Source organism: Gobio gobio (assembly GCF_949357685.1).
Source record: "Gobio gobio genome assembly, chromosome: 1".
Taxonomy (NCBI): Eukaryota; Metazoa; Chordata; class Actinopteri; order Cypriniformes; family Gobionidae; genus Gobio; species Gobio gobio.
In genome coordinates, this window is record NC_137097.1 from 80,486,620 (window position 1) to 80,506,247 (window position 19,628).

At 39.2% G+C, this 19,628-nt stretch overlaps 1 protein-coding gene across 1 annotated transcript in view; it reads right to left on the bottom strand.

The window, feature by feature from the left end:
* Window positions 1-19,628, bottom strand: part of LOC307126351 (GTPase IMAP family member 9-like) — a 584,370-nt gene that overhangs the window by 105,077 nt on the left and 459,665 nt on the right. The window lies entirely within an intron of this gene.

A 19,628-nucleotide genomic window follows, 5' to 3' on the forward strand; every position in this document is an offset into this window, starting at 1 on the left:
AAAAAAGGATACGAGTCCAGGCTATATGCCTACTGTAGCTCATAGTCCATCAGCTTAGCAGGGAGCCGGCGAAGACGGCCAGACTTCCGGGGTATCGACACCAGGCTGTGACAGGGGGAACTACTTGTACTGCTGACAGGACCAACAGGTGAAGGTGCTGGCGCAGCTATTGCCACAGGAGTATCAGGAACCGGCGATGGTGCTGGGGATGATGCTGGTTCAGCTATTGCCCTAGGAATGTCAGGCATCTGTGGGGAAGAGCTCACATCCCATTCCTCGCTCTCAGAGTCCGAGTCCTCCTCAACTGACGCCGTTTTCTCAATGATGGACTCAACCTTGTAACAATCACTCAGTCGAACTCTATACGAGCCACGTCGTAGCTGTGAGCCTGTAAACTTTCGAATGTTGCACCATGCTCCATCAGTACTAAGTACCAGATAACGACTCCGGGCCTGAGACTTATTTCGATCACTATAGAAGTACACTAGATCTCCTGGGCCAACATCTGGGCAAACTGCAAATCGATTTGATGGAACTTTAGCCTTACAGCTGTGAGGATGGTTTACCAGACGTTGTGTATGCTGTTGAGCAATTAACTCCTGATCGTGGACCGGTAACTGTTTCAGAGAGAACTGATCACGTTGGAACAGCATCTCACGGGCCGACATGCCCCGTGACCTAATCCGGCTGTTCAACTGAGCGACAGCCATAGACAAAAGAAGAGGTGTGATAAACTGACAATGTGGCTCCAATCGCAAAACCTCATCCTGCAGCTCTTGAATGGCCTTTTCAGCGACAGGGTTTTTGTTAACATTTTTAGCTGCACCCAACTCAATGACCAATCTATGTTGTGCAAGCACCTCGTCATTTGTTAATGCTGCGAATCCTGGTGCCGGATCAGTCCTGACCACTGCCAACGGACCATCGAGTGGACGCAGACCAATGCACAAGGTTACGATCCCATCCCGCAATGTCTCTTTTCGCTCATCAGCAATCAAAAGGGCGGTCGTGAAAGACGTCACAGCCTCACGAACAACTAGAATGAGCTGACGTTCACGTTTTAACACATCTGCTGCAAAAGAGGATCCTACAGCTTCAGGCGGGTCACTGCTGGACTGTTCCACTGCAAACGAAGGGGACTTTGCCAATGCTGCACATTGATGACAACCCTTATTGGTATGTTGAATAGCAGCTTCCAAATCCAGTGCATAGAAGTATCGGCTGACTACGAGTCTCAACTGATTTACAGAAGGGTGATTCAACCTGATGTGCAATGACATAAGCAAGCCATGCAACACATTCCTTGGAACAACAATGCACTCGGAAGACCTCACCAGCGGTGTATGACGATGTACGACTAAGAGCCCATCCTTTGCCAAAGTGGTATTGTTCAAATAGCGTTTCACATCTCTGACATTGGTTACTCGCTTAGAGGGGCGTGTACCTTGGCGAAGATGTGCACATACTCTACGAAGATCTGGACAAGCTGCCTGTATGGACACCCATGACGCTCTATTTGAAAAGGGTAGCTTTTGTGCTCCCTGCAAAATGTCACCAACATCAGACCGGCGCACAACCATATTCATACACTCCTGGACGAATCCACAAACCTGACATGTAGGGCTGTTGCACTCTACTGCATTGCGACTAGCATGATCTGATGGAAGAATAGCAGCCCCAGCGACATGGCGGACAGACACCTGGAATCGACTTGCAGTTGACAAGAACGTAGTGACACGTGGACTTGCTGAAAACTCACCCCTACATAACTTCTCAAAGGCTTGCACACACGGTTTGCTGTCAGTAAGAACACACACCTTCTTTGTTGACTGGATAACAAATGGGCCAAAGTGCTTTAACGCAGCCGCTATAGCGAGAGCTTCAATTTCACATGGAAGCCAATTGATCTGGTTTTTGCGAAGTTTAGCACTAAAGTAGCCAGCCACCAGTAATTTTCCCTCACGTGTCACGTACAATGTTGCACCAAGCCCTGGGTCCCTGAAAGCACCGTCAGTAACGATCCAAAGTTGGTCATCGGGTCGTGGTATTGTCACCGCACAGTTACTGGATAATGTCCTCTGAGCCCTGTGAAAACACTGGAGAAGTTCATCTGACCATACGATCGCAGTTTTTGACTCACACCCAGCAACCATATCATCAAGGGGGGCAAGAACTGAAGCACATCCCTTAAGTACCCGTGCTAAGACTTTATAAGCACCAATAAAAGATCTCAGACCTCTAACACACGTAGGAGGGGTGCATGAGGCTAACGTGGCAATGCGATGTGGACTAGCGCTGATGGTCCCCTGGCTCCATACCCATCCTAGGATGTTGGTCTGTGCAGGCGCAACAACTGTTTTTACAGGGGATAAGCATAGGTTACATGCCTGAAGAGCCACTAATACCCTCCTCCAGACCACAAGCAGTTCTTCAAAACTGTTAGCACCACAGTAAAGATCGTCAGCAACTTTGACCACCTGACCCTGTTGAAGAAGGTCACCAAGCACCCGACACGTCAACTCCTCCAGGGCAGTTTCTGATCCAGGCATACCCATTGCACATCTAGCATACACGCGAATTCCCTTGAATGGTGTTACTACTCCACAGTACTTCATGGACTCCCTTGAAAGGGGTATCTGATAGAATGCCTTTGTGAGGTCAGTTGCAACAATATATCTCCACTGAGCGATCTGACGTAAAGTGGCATCGATGTTTGGCATGAGAGATGGCTGAGGTTTGCTGTACCGGCCTACGTCTGTGAATGCTGTCACAAGACGGAACCCTCCGTTCGGTTTTTTGATAAGGAATGATGGATTAACATACTCAACAGCAACATCCACATCCTCAGGTTCTAACCCCATAAGACCCCCATCTGTTCTAACATGTCAAATTGAGCTTGCAATTCCTGTAACTGGCCTCTTGAGTACTGTGGGACCCTACCCTTCCGTTGCGGTGGTTGAACAGGGCCCATATTTACTCTAGCCTGAAAAGGTCCGACTAGACATGTGCCGGTAAACGGTAATACGATATACCGCAATAATGAACATGCACAATATTGTTATCGTGGGCACTTCAAAATACCGTGAATAATTATTTATTACGAATTATTCAGATTTTTAGAATGTATTTTAAGAATACTTTACCCATCAACCGTTTAAAATGAACAATATGTAAAAGAGGACCGCGCACTGATGTAAACAAACTCAACGTGCATGAGCACATGGCTGAGCGCGTGAACGAGACACGCTGAAGTGCACATTCACTCTCTGACAGCAGAGGGCGCTGACGGAACAGCAGAAATGCAGCCGTTTCCCCTAAATACTTAAAGACTTAAGGCTATTCATTTTCAAACTTAAACAGTTTATATTTTAATCTGGACTAAATTACATGCCCTAGATATTGTTTGAATATATTCTGATTGTTATTCAGGCACACACTTTACAATAAGGCTCTATTATTTAACATTAGTTCATTCATTAACAAACTGACAATGAAAAATACTTCTAAAACATGTATTCATCTTAGTTAAATATAAATTTCAGCATTTAATAACACATTATTAATATCAAAAGTTGTAACTGTATTATTTAATGGACCTGAGCTAACACTAACTAACAGTTGCTTTTTTAACTAACATTATCAAAGAATAATAACTGTAAAAATTTAGTTATTCATTCTTTGTTAATGTTAATGCATTAACTGGTGAGACATTATTGTAAATTGTTACCTATTGTTCTGTATAATTCTTTTGCACTTTAATCTGTTTTAAATATTTGTTTACTTTATACATTTGTGTGTATTACTTTATTGTATTTAAATGTTTGGTTCTTTTGTTATAAGAAAGTTATTAAACCTGTTATAGTATGACAACACTTTTTTGCAACAAATTTCAATATCGTGATAATACCGTATACCGTGATAAAAGCTTCAGCAATTAATCGCAACATGAAAATGTGATACCGGCACATGCCTAGGTCCGACAGCGCCATTATAACCCTTAAACTGTGGGTTGAAGACTTCGTCGAATTCTCGGTGGACTTCCAGAAATTTGTCTAACTTTTGGAGTCATTATACCATCTGGGTCTAATGAGACGAGCTTGGAAAACAGGGTCAAACTGGATTTATGGGTAACTGTCATTGAGGTCTCAGACGGAGCCCGTTCAGGTAGTTCAGGCTCTGGGACATAAGTCATACGAATACGACACACATGATCATTTCTCTTAATGCCCTGTGGTGTATCGGTCAAATTGGGAATTCTGATTTTACCTGATATTCCTGTATACAAGGCAGGTGCAAGCCACTGTGTAAAGGCCTCATGCGGCTCAACAGCGAGTTTCTCACTAACGTTCACCAACTCGGCAGGCAGTTCGAGCTCAACAAAGTCGCCAGGCCACACAGTATGTGACGATGTAGCACGAAGGACATGTGCTCGCCGGACAACGTGTGTATTCCCCACTGTTCGACTGGAACCGTACTCATATGTATTAGACCCTACACAGACCTGGTGTTTAGCAGGGCGAAGGGAGATGTCATTCCACTCCATAAATGGTATGCCAGCAAGAATATCAGAGTCAAAATTTTCTACAACAAGCCCTTCAAAGTAAAGCTCATGTCCATCTCTATGAAAGTGGGTGTTTGTCTCACCAACTACCTTTAAAGGTGAAGAGCCATCCGCCTGGTGAGCCGACTGGGTACTGCTGGTAATCTTAAGCCCCAGTCTATTAGCACACGCTGTCCTTATCATATTTCCTGTAGCACCACTATCAATGGTCAGCTTAACTGGAGCATAACCATGGAAAGCATCAAGACACGGCGACTGCATGATACGAACACGCTGCACTGCCATAGGGCAACACACAGAGTCATCATGGCCATCATCAGATTCACCCTCTGTGGGGTCTAACGAACCCACCACTTGCCGTGCTTTAGCAATGAATGCTCTGTCTTGGGGAGGCAGATAGGAACACTTACTGAGAAAGTGATTATCAGGTCTGTGAGCCTCTTTACATAATGGACATGACTTCTTAAATCGACCTATAGACGACGGTCTCTGCCTTGGAAAGTTCGACACAGCAGTGCGCATAGCTCTGGCATCCTCTGATGACTGAAGCTCATCCAATAATGAGCTAAGAGCTTGTGATATCTCTGGTTTTATAGACGCCAGTGTACGTGATCGTAATTCAGTGCCATACCTCTGCTTTACGAGTTTCGGCAGCTCACTGTGTATAAGTCGAAGCCATGTGAGAACAATAAAATTTTCTATTGTAGGAGAAAGTTCTTCATCCTCCACAATAGCTGCTCCTCCATGAGTAATACAAGAGTCTTTACGAAGTAAATTGTCTTCAACAAAGGCCATTAATCTCTGATATAAATCCTCTGGACCCTCATTAGGCTCTAATTTAATGGCAGTAAAGTCAATGAAATGGGCACCCGTGGATTGAAATCCAAAGTGTAATAATTTGCAATCTGTCCCAGCATAAGCTCAAGCATGCTAACCTTTTGTTGGCGCGTGCGTCGTCGAGCTGCAGGAATCTCCGCATCATCATCGGTGAAACCCCTATATGGTGACGTCCGCGTCTTTTTTTCCCATTGCACACCGTCCGTTAAAAACGGGGCAAATTCAGAGTCCAGTAACAGCGTGTATACAAGATTCTGACGCCAATTCTCAAAGGAGTTCACCGTCTCAACTTTAGTAAGGCACCACTGCTTCGGTGCTCTGTGTGTGTTTGCCATGCTTACAACTCGTGTCTCGTCATCAAAGTTACTCCGCTCTTAGTTTACAAACATTCGTAGCGTAAACTGTTCAACGAAAGCTTAACGAATGCATTAAAGGAGTGGATTCGTAACCGCTGCCACCACGCCAGTGTTTAGATAACACAATGAATTACCAACACGAGGAGCTGGTTAACACATGACTTTAATGGTGAACACAGTCAGACTAATAAGCCATCACACATAGACCCAAACCCCACCCCGCGCTGACGTGCCACAACACTGGGGATCAGACGTCACATCCCATATACGACACCGGGGATCAGACGTCACATTCCACTGGCGCTGAATGTTTGCTCTTACAAACACATTATTCCAGTCAGGATATATGACAAAAGACTATTAAACTGCTCTACTGAAAGACAATGCTGTAATATTTCACAATATGGCATGGATAAAACACCAACAATAGAACAAAATAAATTGCCATGAACCTCTTTATGAACCTCTACAGGCAAATAACTACAACACCATCCGTGTGTCCATATGAATCTATATAATACATATGAAACTGACAATGATAATAAAACTCTTAAAAATAAAATATTTAATGCTTCCTGTGTAAAACTTCAATAATTTTTATCTATATTCACATGTATTTTAAATTCCCCACGTTCAACTCATACAGGGACAATTTTTCTCCCTTCCCGGGTAATTATTAGTCTAAAGTCAAGATAACTCTAATTCCTCAAGTTGATTAATTCTGCCTGGGGTAAATGCATAAATTTAAACACAAATAAAAATTTTAAACAGGCTGAAAGTGTTAGCATATTAATTTGTTGGAGACGTAAGCTAGAATACAATTGAATTACATTTATTTATTATTTATTAAATTTACATGTTAAACATACCATTATTTTACCATTACCATTGATCACTATAAAATTATACAAGCGCAATTATACAAAAAAAATTAATACATTCAAATTTCAGGGTTATAAAAGGATGACACGCTAGCGTTTTTGTTGCCCCTAACCTCTGACATGATTAAGTGCAAGAAGAGCATTTTGAAAACGTTGGGAAATTATTCCCTTCCAGTGCTGTAACATGCATCTCGACGATATAAAACTTTCACAACGAAATGCGCAAGCAAAACGCGGGCAAAACTGTAGTTGGGGTAAAACTGTGGCTCTGCAGTCAGACCCTTCTCAATTGAAACGCACCCATTAAGTTTATAAACCGTCAAAATTAATTATCAAAAATTATTATTCTTTGTTAACATTAATTTCAACATTTACCTAATACACATTACAATTATTAATACACAAAATGATTTACTCTGAACATGAACAGCTGTATTTTTATTACCTAATACTAACAAAGATTAATAAATACTGTATCATATGTAGCCTATTGCTCATAGTTAATTAAAACATTAATGTTAAAACAATGTTTTACATGATAGAGACAAAAATATATGTTTGATAAAATAGAAATAAATAAAAAAGATAATTGTTTAGTAACCTTTTGTTGAGTGACATTAACCAATTTAGCAAACAGATAAAAGGTGGTGAGGTGGTGGTCCAGTGGGTTAAACCACTTAACTGATATGCAGAAGGTTGCTGGTTCTATCCCAGCGGTCACCACCAGTGTGTCCTTGAGCTAGGCACTTTACTCCACGTTGCTCCAGGGGGATTGTCCCTGTAATAAGTGCACTGTAAGTCGCTTTGGATAAAAGCGTCTGCCAAATGCATAAATGTAAATGTAAATGTAATAAAAAAAAATTCCACTAAAACATTTATTCAGCTTTCAATTTAATTTGTCAAGGGCTTGGATTCACAAGTAAAAAAAGAAGAGAAAAAAAACACACAAATCTCTTTTCATTCATTCACTGTTACAGTAACACGTGTCTGTTAAACAACAATAAAGTAAATACTAAAGCTGCAAGATATAACCGCAAAGGAAACAAATGATGATCGTATTTTAACAAGCTATTTTAATATAGGAAACCGTTCGGCACACCCTGTCTCGTTCTCACTCAAACATTGAAACAATCTCACACACACACACACACACACACACACACACACACACACACACACACACACACACACACACACACACACACACACACACACACACACACACACACACACACACACACACACACTCGCTCAGGACTGAATGAACTCAACATGTTGCTCTCATGCTCGCTGCTGCTGCACTAAATGTTTATTTCAGGAGGAAGACGCCAGAAAAGACGCTCCAGTAGCGCTGAGCCCGATGAGAACAATACAGAAATGAGCCTGTCGCTTCATCAAACTGTATAAAGTGTGTGTGTGTGTGTGTGTGTGTGTGTGCAGGGCCGTGCAGAGAGTTCTTCAGAGGCAGGGGCTCAAATGTAAAAAAGGGGCAATATGTAAATATATATATATTAGGGGTGTAACGGTACACAAAACTGACGGTTCGGTACGTACCTCGGTTTTGAAGTCACGGTTCGGTACGGATTCGGTACAGCAGTTTTACAAAATTGCGTTTTATTAATTTTTATTCAACAGTGGTTTAATTAAAAAAAAAATTGTGTCTGTCCTTAAATGAATTCAATTATAACTAAAAGTTTCTTAAAGATAATGCTGTAAACTATATAGGGAGCCCTTACATATTGCTATTAAAGATTAACAACAGAGCCCAAACTATTAGCCTAAATTCATTTGCTATTTATTTTTAGATATAATAATCAACACTCATAAGCTTCACATAAGGCAGTTTTTGCATTAAAGGTCCTGTTCTTCGTGATCCCATTTTTCAAACTTTAGTTAGTGTGTAATGTTGCTGTTAGAGCATTTATAATACCTGTAAAATTATAAAGCTCAAAGTTCAATGCCAAGCGAGATATTTTATTTAACAGAAGTTCCCTTTCAAAGCCTACAGCGAACGGCTGGTTAGGACTACATCCTGGTATTTCCTGCTTTAATTACGTCAGTAGAGCAGTTTGTCGACTAACCTCCGCCCACAAGAACACGCGAAAAATGGGGCGTGGTCTTGTTGCTCCCGCGTGGAGAATAGGAAGTGTTGCGTTCGGTTGCGTTCGTATAGTTTGTTTGTTGCCATGTCGTCTAGACGCTGTTATTTTCATCCCGGAGTCAAGTCACCTTTGTTTGGCTTTCCCAGGGATGCTGTACTTAGAGATATTTGAGCGCATGCATCCCCGTTATGGTGAGAGGCGGGACCTTTCCGGTAACGTGCGCTCTGCGTGTGCTAAGCTGCTGTCCAATCACAACACGGGAACCGCTGGCACAATCAGAACTCGTTACGTGTTTCTGAAGGAGGGACTTCATAGAACAGGGAAATACTCAAGCCATTTTTAGGACAGTGAAAACAGCAGTATACAGATAAGTAAATTGTGTGAAAAATACTGTGTTTTTTACACGTGAAACATGAACACATGTTATATTGCACACTGTAAACACAATCAAAGCTTCAAAAAAACACGAAAAACGGGACCTTTAATATCTAAATCTAATTATTATTATGTTTTGATTTATTTGTTGATTTGTTGATCTGTAATTTTCATGACCGGTTTATTTAAACATACATTAAATAAACAAGACATCACTAACAGGCTAAGTGGTATATAATGAATATATATAGGCTAATATAACGAATATATAGGCTAATATAGTGCATGTATTCAGTGAAAGAGTTAATCTATCTAGTGAACTCACAGCTGTGGACACTGAATGACTTCTGAGGTAAATGTGATTCTACATGACATTGTTTGTTTACAAGCTGTTTTATTGTCTTTCCGCGGTTGAAACACAGATGGAGCGATTACAAATCAAAATCAAATCAAATCACTTCAAATCACTTTATTGTCACACAGCCATGTACACAAGTGCAACAGCAGGTGAAATTCTTGGTGCAGTTCCGAGCAACATAGTAGTCATGACATGACATGTACAACATTTAGAGCAGCATCAGATTACACTGATGCGCCCACAATTACTCACAGCACAGTAAACTCTACAATAAACAATAAATAATTTACACAATGTGAGTGTGGTTCTCACAGCTTTAACCAATATACACATACTTACAATATACATATACTTTAAACAATATACTTTAAACAATATACACACTAAAACATACATTAAACAATATACATTACGCTATAATAATAATAATATAAAATGTACAGTATACATTATTATTCACAGTAGAGATCCAATGTACAATAGGTGCTATATGATAAATAATAAATTATAATAAATGTGTATATAATGTGTGTGTATCGACAGTGGGTTGTGCTGAGTGATATTCTGTCCAGTGTGTGTTATGATCCTGATGGATCAAGAGTTCAGGAGTCTAATTGCTTGTGGGAAGAAGCTGTTCTGGAGTCGGCTGGTGCGTGTTCTGATGCTGCGGTACCGTCTGCCTGATGGCAACAGTGAGAGCAGCCCATGGCTCGGGTGGCTAGAGTCTCTGATGATCCTCTGAGCTCTCTTCACACATCGCCTGGCATAAATGTCCTGGAGGGAGGGAAGCTCACCTCCGATGATGCAGCTGGCCGTGCGCACTACCCTTTGCAGGGCTTTGCGGCTGCGGGCGGTACTGTTGCCGTACCAGGTGGTGATGCAGCCAGTCAGCAGGCTCTCTATGGTGCTGCTGTAGAACCGTGTGAGGATGTGGCGGCTCATTCCAAACCTCCTCAGCCGTCGCAGGAAGAAAAGGCGCTGATGAGCCTTCTTCACAACGGCCTCGGTGTGGACGGACCATGAGAGTTCCTCTGTGATGTGGACACCGAGGAACTTGAAGCTGCTGACTCTCTCCACCGGTGCTCCATCGATGGTGATGGGGCGGTGTTCTCTCTCATTCCTCCTGAAGTCGACCACCAGCTCCTTGGTCTTGCTGACGTTGAAGGAGAGGTTGTGCTCCTGACACCACTGTGTCAGAGTGTGCACCTCCTCTCTGTAGGCCGTTTCATCATTGTCAGTGATGAGACCTACCACCGTCGTATCGTCAGCAAACTTGATGATGGTGTTGGAGCTGTGAGTTGCCACACAGTCATGTGTGTACAAAGAGTACAGGAGTGGGCTGAGAACACAGCCCTGAGGGGCTCCAGTGTTGAGAGTCAGTGGTGAGGAGATGTTACTGCCCATTCTGACCACCTGGCGTCTGTTTGACAGGAAGTCCAGGATCCAGCTGCATAACAAGCTGTTTAAGCCGAGAGCCCGGAGTTTAATGTCAAGTATGGAGGGCACAATGGTGTTGAATGCTGAGCTGTAGTCTACAAACAGCATTCTCACATATGTGTTCCTCTTTTCCAGGTGGGAGAGAGCAGTGTGAATAGTGGATGAAATGGCATCATCAGTGGAGCGGTTTTTGCGGTATGCAAACTGCAGTGGGTCCAGTGAGGGGGGGAGAACAGAGCAGATGTGGTCTCTGACTAGTCTCTCAAAGCATTTGCTGATGATGGGGGTCAGAGCAACAGGACGTCAGTCGTTTAAGCAGGTGGTTTTTGCTTGCTTCGGTACAGGAACAATGGTGGACGTTTTGAAGCATGTGGGGACCACAGACAGGGAGAGGGACAGGTTAAAGATGTCCGTGAAAACTCCAGCCAGTTGGCGCGCGCGCGCACGCTCTGATGACGCGGCCCGGAATGCCGTCTGGACCCGCGGCTTTACGGACGTTCAGTAAGTTGTAATGTATCCTCAACATACCTTTAGATATTCATTTCTTTAGGAAGAGATGATCGCGTTCACTCGCGCGCCGCGCGCTGCCGCTTGAAGTTGAACTGATACGCGTCTCTATCTGTCATAAGAACAGAAAATTACCGCTCCACTTCACATGCCCAATGGAATTTGAACTTGCTTTGCCAGATCACGATTGGTTGGTGTATATACATGACAAACGCATTGGTGAATTGTGTAATACTTTAAAATATATAATATATAGATTTGTTATTAAATCAACACATTAGCTCTGATTATGGATGAAAAAAAATATTGGTTTACTTTTTTCCCCGTAAGGCCACACACTCTGTGAAAGGACCATATTTGGCTCGAGAGCCGCTTCCGAACAGTGGAAAATCAGCAATCAATCAAAACGCACGCAACCCATAGCAAGGCGTTATGGCAACGCCTCAACAGAAATTGTCCGACTTTTGTGCTGTTCGTTACTATTGTATACATTGTCATCAATGTCATGTTATAATAATCACATTTATTTAGTTTTATTGACCACGATATTATCATTATATCTGTCTGAGAGGGGCACTTTTGATTCATTTTGAAAAAGGGCAGGGGCTCGAGCACCCAAAGCCCCCCCCCTCTGCACGTGCCTGTGTGTGTGTGTGTGTGTGTGTGTGTGTGTGTGTGTGTGTGTGTGTGTGTGTGTGTGTGTGTGTGTGTGTGTGTGTGTGTGTGTAAATATGAGGAGAAATACCTAGAAACTCCTCGAGAGACTCGACGCTGAAACTCAATGAAGGGGAGGGGCGGCGCGCGAGCGGTGACGTCATCGGCGCGCTTGTGTAGAAGGGTCATTCTTCTTCTTGTAAGGTCAAGAGCCAAATGGTTTGAGGAAGGGGAAAAAAATACTAGTTATTTTTTTTCTCTAGAAAAAAGAAATTATGCTAGAAACTCTGTTTCATCATTAAAAATAAATGAAAGAATTTCCAATAACCCTTCAGAGATAACGTCATTTGTTTACTCTTTTTATGAAAAACTCTATACCTCACATAATGATAATGTAAAAATAAGTAATTTCCTACAGACAATCGTAGATTTTGTCCCTGTTATTTCTGATGATTATAGAGACTTATGTGAGGATGATATCTCCAAAGCTGAGATTTCTAAAGCTCTTTTTTCTATGAAAAAAGGCAAATCCCCGGGAACAGATGGGTTATCTGTTGAATTTTACTGTGCTTTTTGGGAGCTGATAGAAGATGCTCTATATAATATGTATAAAGAGTGTTTAGAAGATAAAGAAATGAGTATAACAATGAAACAAGGGGTTATTTGCTTAATCCAAAAGCCAGACAAGGATCCTTTACTCATCGATAATTGGAGACCAATTACTTTATTAAATGTTGACTATAAAATTTTAGCTTTAGTGATTGCAACAAGATTAAAAAGTGGTTTAGGTAACATAATTAGTGAATTTCAAACTGGTTTTATGGCAAAACGTCATATTAGCTATAATATTAGGCTAATATTAGACCTATTAGATTATAATCAATTTGTTAATTCAGAGGCTCTCATTTTGTTCCTTGACTTTTATAAGGCGTTTGACACCATTGAGCACCCATTTTTGTTACAGGGTTTAAATTCATTTGGATTTGGTAGTAAATGTATTCAAACGATTAAAATGTTTTATGAAGGCATTAATAGTTCAATTATATTATAGGCTAATACTTCCGGAAGGTTTTCTATCAATAGAGGAGTGAGGCAGGGTTGCCCAATTTCCCCCTTTTTGTTTTTGATTGTGGTGGAGCTATTGTCAATCAGTATAGTTAAATCTAATCTTCATGGTATAACATTATTCAATAAAGAGATAAAAATTTCACAATTAGCTGATGATACAACTTTATTTTTGAAAGATAAGTGTCAAATTGATAATGCAATTAATTTAGTTAAAAAAATGTCTGATGCCTCAGGGCTCCATTTAAATCTCACTAAATGTGAAATTCTTGCTGTGCATGATTTGGCTGAACAATCATTTTCAAACGTTCCAGTAAAGGACTGTATAAAGTACTTAGGAATTTATATATCAAAAATCATGTCAGTTAGACAGCAGCTTAACTTTAATAATAAAATTAAGAAAACAAAATTGATTTTTGATAACTGGTTACGGAGAGATCTGTCTATTTTAAGAAGAGTTCTTTTATCTAAGGCAGAAGGTGTTTCTAGATTTATTTTCCCTGGCCTTTCTTTGTTTGTTCAGGATTCCACTTGTAAAGAAATTAATAAGTTGCTGATAAATTTTTGTTGGAAAAATAAACACCACCATCTTAGAAAATCTGTATTAGCTGGGAAGAAATCGGAAGGAGGATTTGAAATATTGGATTATGTAGATATAAATAATACTTTCAAGATTAATTGGATCAAAAAGTGTATTGGTGATCCTGACTCAATTTGGTTTTTTATTCCCCATAATGTCTTTAAGAAAGTGGGTGGTCTTGATTTTCTTTTAACCTGCAATTTTTCACCTACTAAATTACCCTTAAAATTGTCTAAATTTCATGGGCAAGCTCTCTTGGCTTGGAAACTTTGCTTTGTACATAATTTTTCTCCCCATAGAATGAAAATTTGGAATAACGAATTGATTACAATTAGAGGCAAGAGTATTTTTATGGAGAAATGGTTGGATTATGGAGTAAATTACCTAAATTATATGTTTGATTCAACTCACAAAATCTATTCTTATGATTCTTTCTTGATTAAGTTTAATTTTCCTGTAAAATACAAAGATTTTATTACAGTATTCAAAGCTATCCCTTCTGGACTTATTCATTTGATGAGCAGCCATCTGTCCTATTATAAAGTTGATAATGAAGACTGTGATTTCCTTATAAAGGGTAAAAATATATTGGATAAAAAATGCACTAACAAGGATATTAGACAAGTTTTTTATGAAAAAAGGAAAGTTATTCCAAGAGGGAAAATTTATTGGAATTCTGTTCTAAAGGAAGTTAATTGGAAAAAGACATGGCTGTTACCATACAAATTTTGTATTTCAAATAAAGTAAGAGAAATTCACTTAAAGATCTTACATAAAATATATCCAACTAATATTTTACTATCTAAGTTTATGGATATGGGGAAAGAATGCTCTTTTTGTAATAGTTTTGAAGAATCTTTAAGCCATATGTTTTTTGAGTGTCAAAATGTACAGAAATTTTGGAAAGACTGTTTTTACATTTTTTCTACCAAAACTGGGGTGATAATAACATTGAATGTGAAAGATATTATTTGTTATTATGAACACGAAGATAAAAATATTGACAATTTTTTCAATTTCATTATCCTAAACGGCAAATTCTTTATTCATAAATGTAGATTATCTAAATCTTCCCCTTCATGCAAGGTTTTCTATAACAAACTTATTCTGTTAATGAAGTCTCTTAAAGTCGTGAAAAATGTAAAAGGAACTGCTTTGTCACATACTTTGAATCTGTATTTGGCGTCTTGTGAATGTCTTTGTTATTATTATTTTTTTTATTTTATTTTCCTTTATCTTTGGAATGTTTGTATTTGGTGCCTGTTTTTGTATTGTTGTTTAATGGTTCTATAATAAAAATTAAAAAAACAAAAAAAAAAACATTCTTCTTCTTCTTCTTCTTATTTTACGGCGGATCGCAAACAAATACGTGCATTACCGCCACCTATAGCAGAAATGGACCATTGACACTTCCTATATCTCTATACCCTACATAAATTCCCCTTATTTACCCGCATAGAGACATCATCGAATTTCATCCGGCGCTGCTTGTTCAGCTCCTCCGTCCACTCTCAGCCCCCATGACAGAAAAAAAAAAAAAAAAAAAAAACTATTTTAAATACGCTTATTTAACCCAGTACTTCCCAAATAATCTACCAATAAATGTATTATAGTCCTATCTGATTTTAATATATTTTGAATAGTCAACTTAACTCCTATATTATTTAATTCCTCCTTCAACTCTTTCCTTTCAACCTTATATCTCCTACAGTGCATTATTACATGTTCAACTGTTTCACTAACTTCACATAACTCACATAAACCTGTTGGATGCTTACTTATTAAGTGCAATGTACTATTCAATCTTGTATGCCCCAATCTTAGTCTTGTAATCATATTCTCTTCATTCCTACTCCTACCTGATATTCTTCCCTTACCCACTGTTGACTGTATTTGATGCATATGTCTACCTTTTAGTTCATTGTCCCAATACTGCTGCCATAATTTCAGAATATTCTTTTTAATAATTGATTTAATTTCTGACCTACTAAATAAAATCTGTATATCTACTATTTCTCGTTCTACTGCCTTTTTTGCTAATGCATCCGCCTCCTCATTACCTCTCAACCCAATATGAGCCGGAACCCACAAAAACTGTACCTCTAAATTAGCTTGTTTAATTGAATATAATTCTTGAACTATCTCTATTACCATATCCTGTCTTGTTTCTGACTTCATCTCCTTCAAACTTATTAGAGCTGAACTACAATCTGAACATATTACTGCCTTGGATATTTTAACTTCCCTAATCCACCTTATTGCCATAATTATTGCAAACATCTCTCCTGTATACACCGATAAACAATCTGATATCCTTTTATTCTTATACACTTTAACCTTTGGAATAATGAATGCAGAACCCACATGACCAGTTTTTGAATCTTTTGAAGCATCTGTAAAAATGTGCATATTCCCCATATCTTGACCCAATATACTCCCTTACATTATATACTTCTGTTTCATATGAACCTTCCTTTTGCCTTTTTTCTAATAAACTTAAATCTACTTCTGGTTGGGGCATGATCCATAATGGTACTCGAGATAAAGGTATTATTGGAGCATATCCAACCTCCTCCAATCTCATATCTCTAACCAATTTCCTCACACTCCATCCAAAACTATTACACTCTCTCTTCTCATATTCCCAACTAGGACTCATTACTTTCCTTGTTGGGTGTTCCTCACTCTGACCTTTTAAATTTGCCCAATAAGATGCCATTAATTGCTGTCTTCTTATATGCAAAGGCATTTCACCCATCTCTACCTGAAGAGCCGAAACTGGAGAAGTTGGATATGCTCCGCAGCAAATTCTTAATGCTTGAGACTGAATTCTCTCTAATTTAATTAAATGAGATTTATTTGCAGAACCATATACAATACAACCATAATCAATTATAGATCTTATCATAGATATATATATAGTTTTTAAAGCCAATCTATCTGCTCCCCATTCCTGACCTGAAATACATCTCATTACATTCACTACACGCTTACATCTTCCCACCATTTTTTCAACATGCTCTTTCCAAGTTAATCCTTTTTTTATAATTTTAACTTAACATCCACATTCCTCCTCATTTTAGTAAAAAGTATTATTTTTGTTTTTTCCACTGAAAACTTAAAACCATTTCCCCTGACCACTTTTCAACTTCATTTAGCGCACTTTGCAATTTCTTTATGTTATAATCTATATTCTTTCCTCTTAACCAGATAGCCCCATCATCAGCAAACAATGATTTCCCCATACTTCTATCAATCCTTGAGAAAACATCGTTAATCATGATAATAAATAAAAGTGGACTTATTACACTGCCCTGAGGTGTACCATTATCAATTGCTCCACTTAAAGGTGAACTATGTAGGATTTTTGCAGTAAAATATCCAGAAACCACCAGGCCAGTGTTATATATTTTGTTCAGTTGAGTACTTAGAATATTCCAAATGTTTTCAACTATTTGTAAATCGTGAGAAAATTGATATTTTAACCGAGGAACCGGGACGTGTGAGCTATGCGTGTGAGGGAGTCGCCTGTCGATTGCGTCATATCTGCGTCACCCTCGGTCTCCGGTTTGATTCAGTGAAACACTTTACTCTCACTGCAGTGTGAACAAGTATCATAGCAGCCGCCGAGCGATCGTCATAACTTCCTTTTCAACACACTCAGATATATCTAATACGATAAACAGAGTTGCGTTACCTCAAACTCATGACTGGAAAAGAGGAAGTTGCGCCGGCAACCGTGTCATAATAAAAGTCCCGCCTGCGACTATGCCATAATAACAGTCCCGCTCTTCAATCGCTCCTGCGGCCTTGCTCAGCTCCACAACACTCGGTCCTGCTCTGCTTCACTACAGTAATGTTAATAATCGCATCCATGAACATGATTTCTGCCCGAGTCCTATCCTGACTGTTTCCCACCGGCTGTGAGGTGAAGACCACATGTCCCGAGATTCTGCGCTCAAACGTGCCGTCATCAAACTACGCCTTTGTTTTGAACAGGCGACCTCTAGTGGACGGAAAAGTTACATAGTGTAGCTTTAAAGATATAGCTCCACCCACCTTTACTCGAATACTTCTTCCAATAAAAAACTCTTTTATCCAATTATACATTCTTCCTTTTATACTCATTTTCTGAAACTTTATTAATAACCCCTCTTTCCACAACATATCATAAGCCTTTTCTATATCAAAGAAAACAGCAAAGACACTCTCCTTATTTATAAATGCCTTTCTTATTTCGTCTTCTAAAGATACTATTGGATCCATAGTCCCTCTACCATACCTAAACCCACTTTGATAAGAAAAAAACCCTTTTCATTTTTTCCAAATGATAATTCAATCTATCAGCTATCATTCTCTCCATTACCTTACATAAATGAGAAGTTAAAGCTATTGGACGATAATTTATAGGATTACTTGGATCTTTCCCAGGCTTTTTAATAGGTATAATTAATGCTTCCTTCCAACTTTGAGGAATTATACCTTCTATCCATATTCTATTATAAAATGTTAAAATCACTTCCATTGATGTTTCACTAAAATGCTTCATCATACAGTAACTAATCCCATCCACTCCTGGAGTAGATTGTTTCATTCTTCTTGCTGCATTCTTTAACTCACTCATAGAAAATGGTACATCTAACAAATTATCTTCAGCCTCTTTTTTCTTCTTTATATCAGGATATTCCTTCATCACACTCTCCCTCATTTCCCTACTCTGTTCAGTCAAATTCTTTGAACTATTTACTTTTATAAATGCCTTTAAAACATTTCCACTTTTTCTCCATCCTCCACAGCTATTTCTCCCTCCATACTTAAAACTGGATACCCATTACACTTTTGAATCCCTTTCATTTTCTTAATCATACCCCATACTTCCTCTACTGGTGTATTCTTCCCTATTTCATCACAATAAGCCATCCAATACTGTTTTCTGGCTTTCCTTATTATCCTCCTTACCTCAGCTTGTGCTTGTTTATACTCTATTAAATCTTGAAAATTATGTGTTTTCTTAACTATCCTAAATGCTTTCCTTTTCCTTCTAATTGCACTAGTACATTCTTCAGTCCACCATGGAACTATCTTATTCTTCCTACGTCCTTTCCTTTTTGGTATATATTTATTTGCTGCTACTTGAATAGCATAAACAACATCATCACTAATCATTTCTACAGATCTATCTGGTTCTATCATAATATTCTTTAATCCCTCTTCACTCAGACTCATGAATTCTTCCCAATTCGCTTTATCAAACCTCCAGCTACCAATATTTCCTTGACTCGCCTTACTTCCTCTCACATTTACACTAACAGATATCATTATTGGATAATGATCACTCCCAATAGTATCTTGTCGCATTATTTCCCACTCAGCACTTCCTGCAATTGAATCAGACACCATTGTTAGGTCTAACACAGACTCTTTACCTGTAGCCACATCTATTCTTGTATTACCCCCATCATTCAGACACACCAAATTTCTCCGATCTATCAAATCTTCCACCACCATTCCATTACAATCTGTCACTAAACCTCCCCATAACATGCTCTGTGCATTAAAATCCCCACACCAAATTACCTATCTTCATTAAGACCCTCTATTTGTTCTAACTCACTCAACACTAATTTCTTACAAGGATTATAAAAGTTTATTATTACATACTTTATTCCATTCACCCATACCTCTACTACAACATACTCTTGTGTTACACCTTTGCCTAATGATCTATATTGCATGCCTTCCTTAATCAGAGTAATACACCCTCCACCATTTCCCTCCTCTCTATCTCTTCTCTCACTCACATATCCTTTAATAACAAAATCAAATCTAGGTTTAAGCCATGACTCTTGAATACATATCAGATCCGGTTTAACTTCCATCTCATTAATAACACCTTTAAACTCCAATCCATTAGC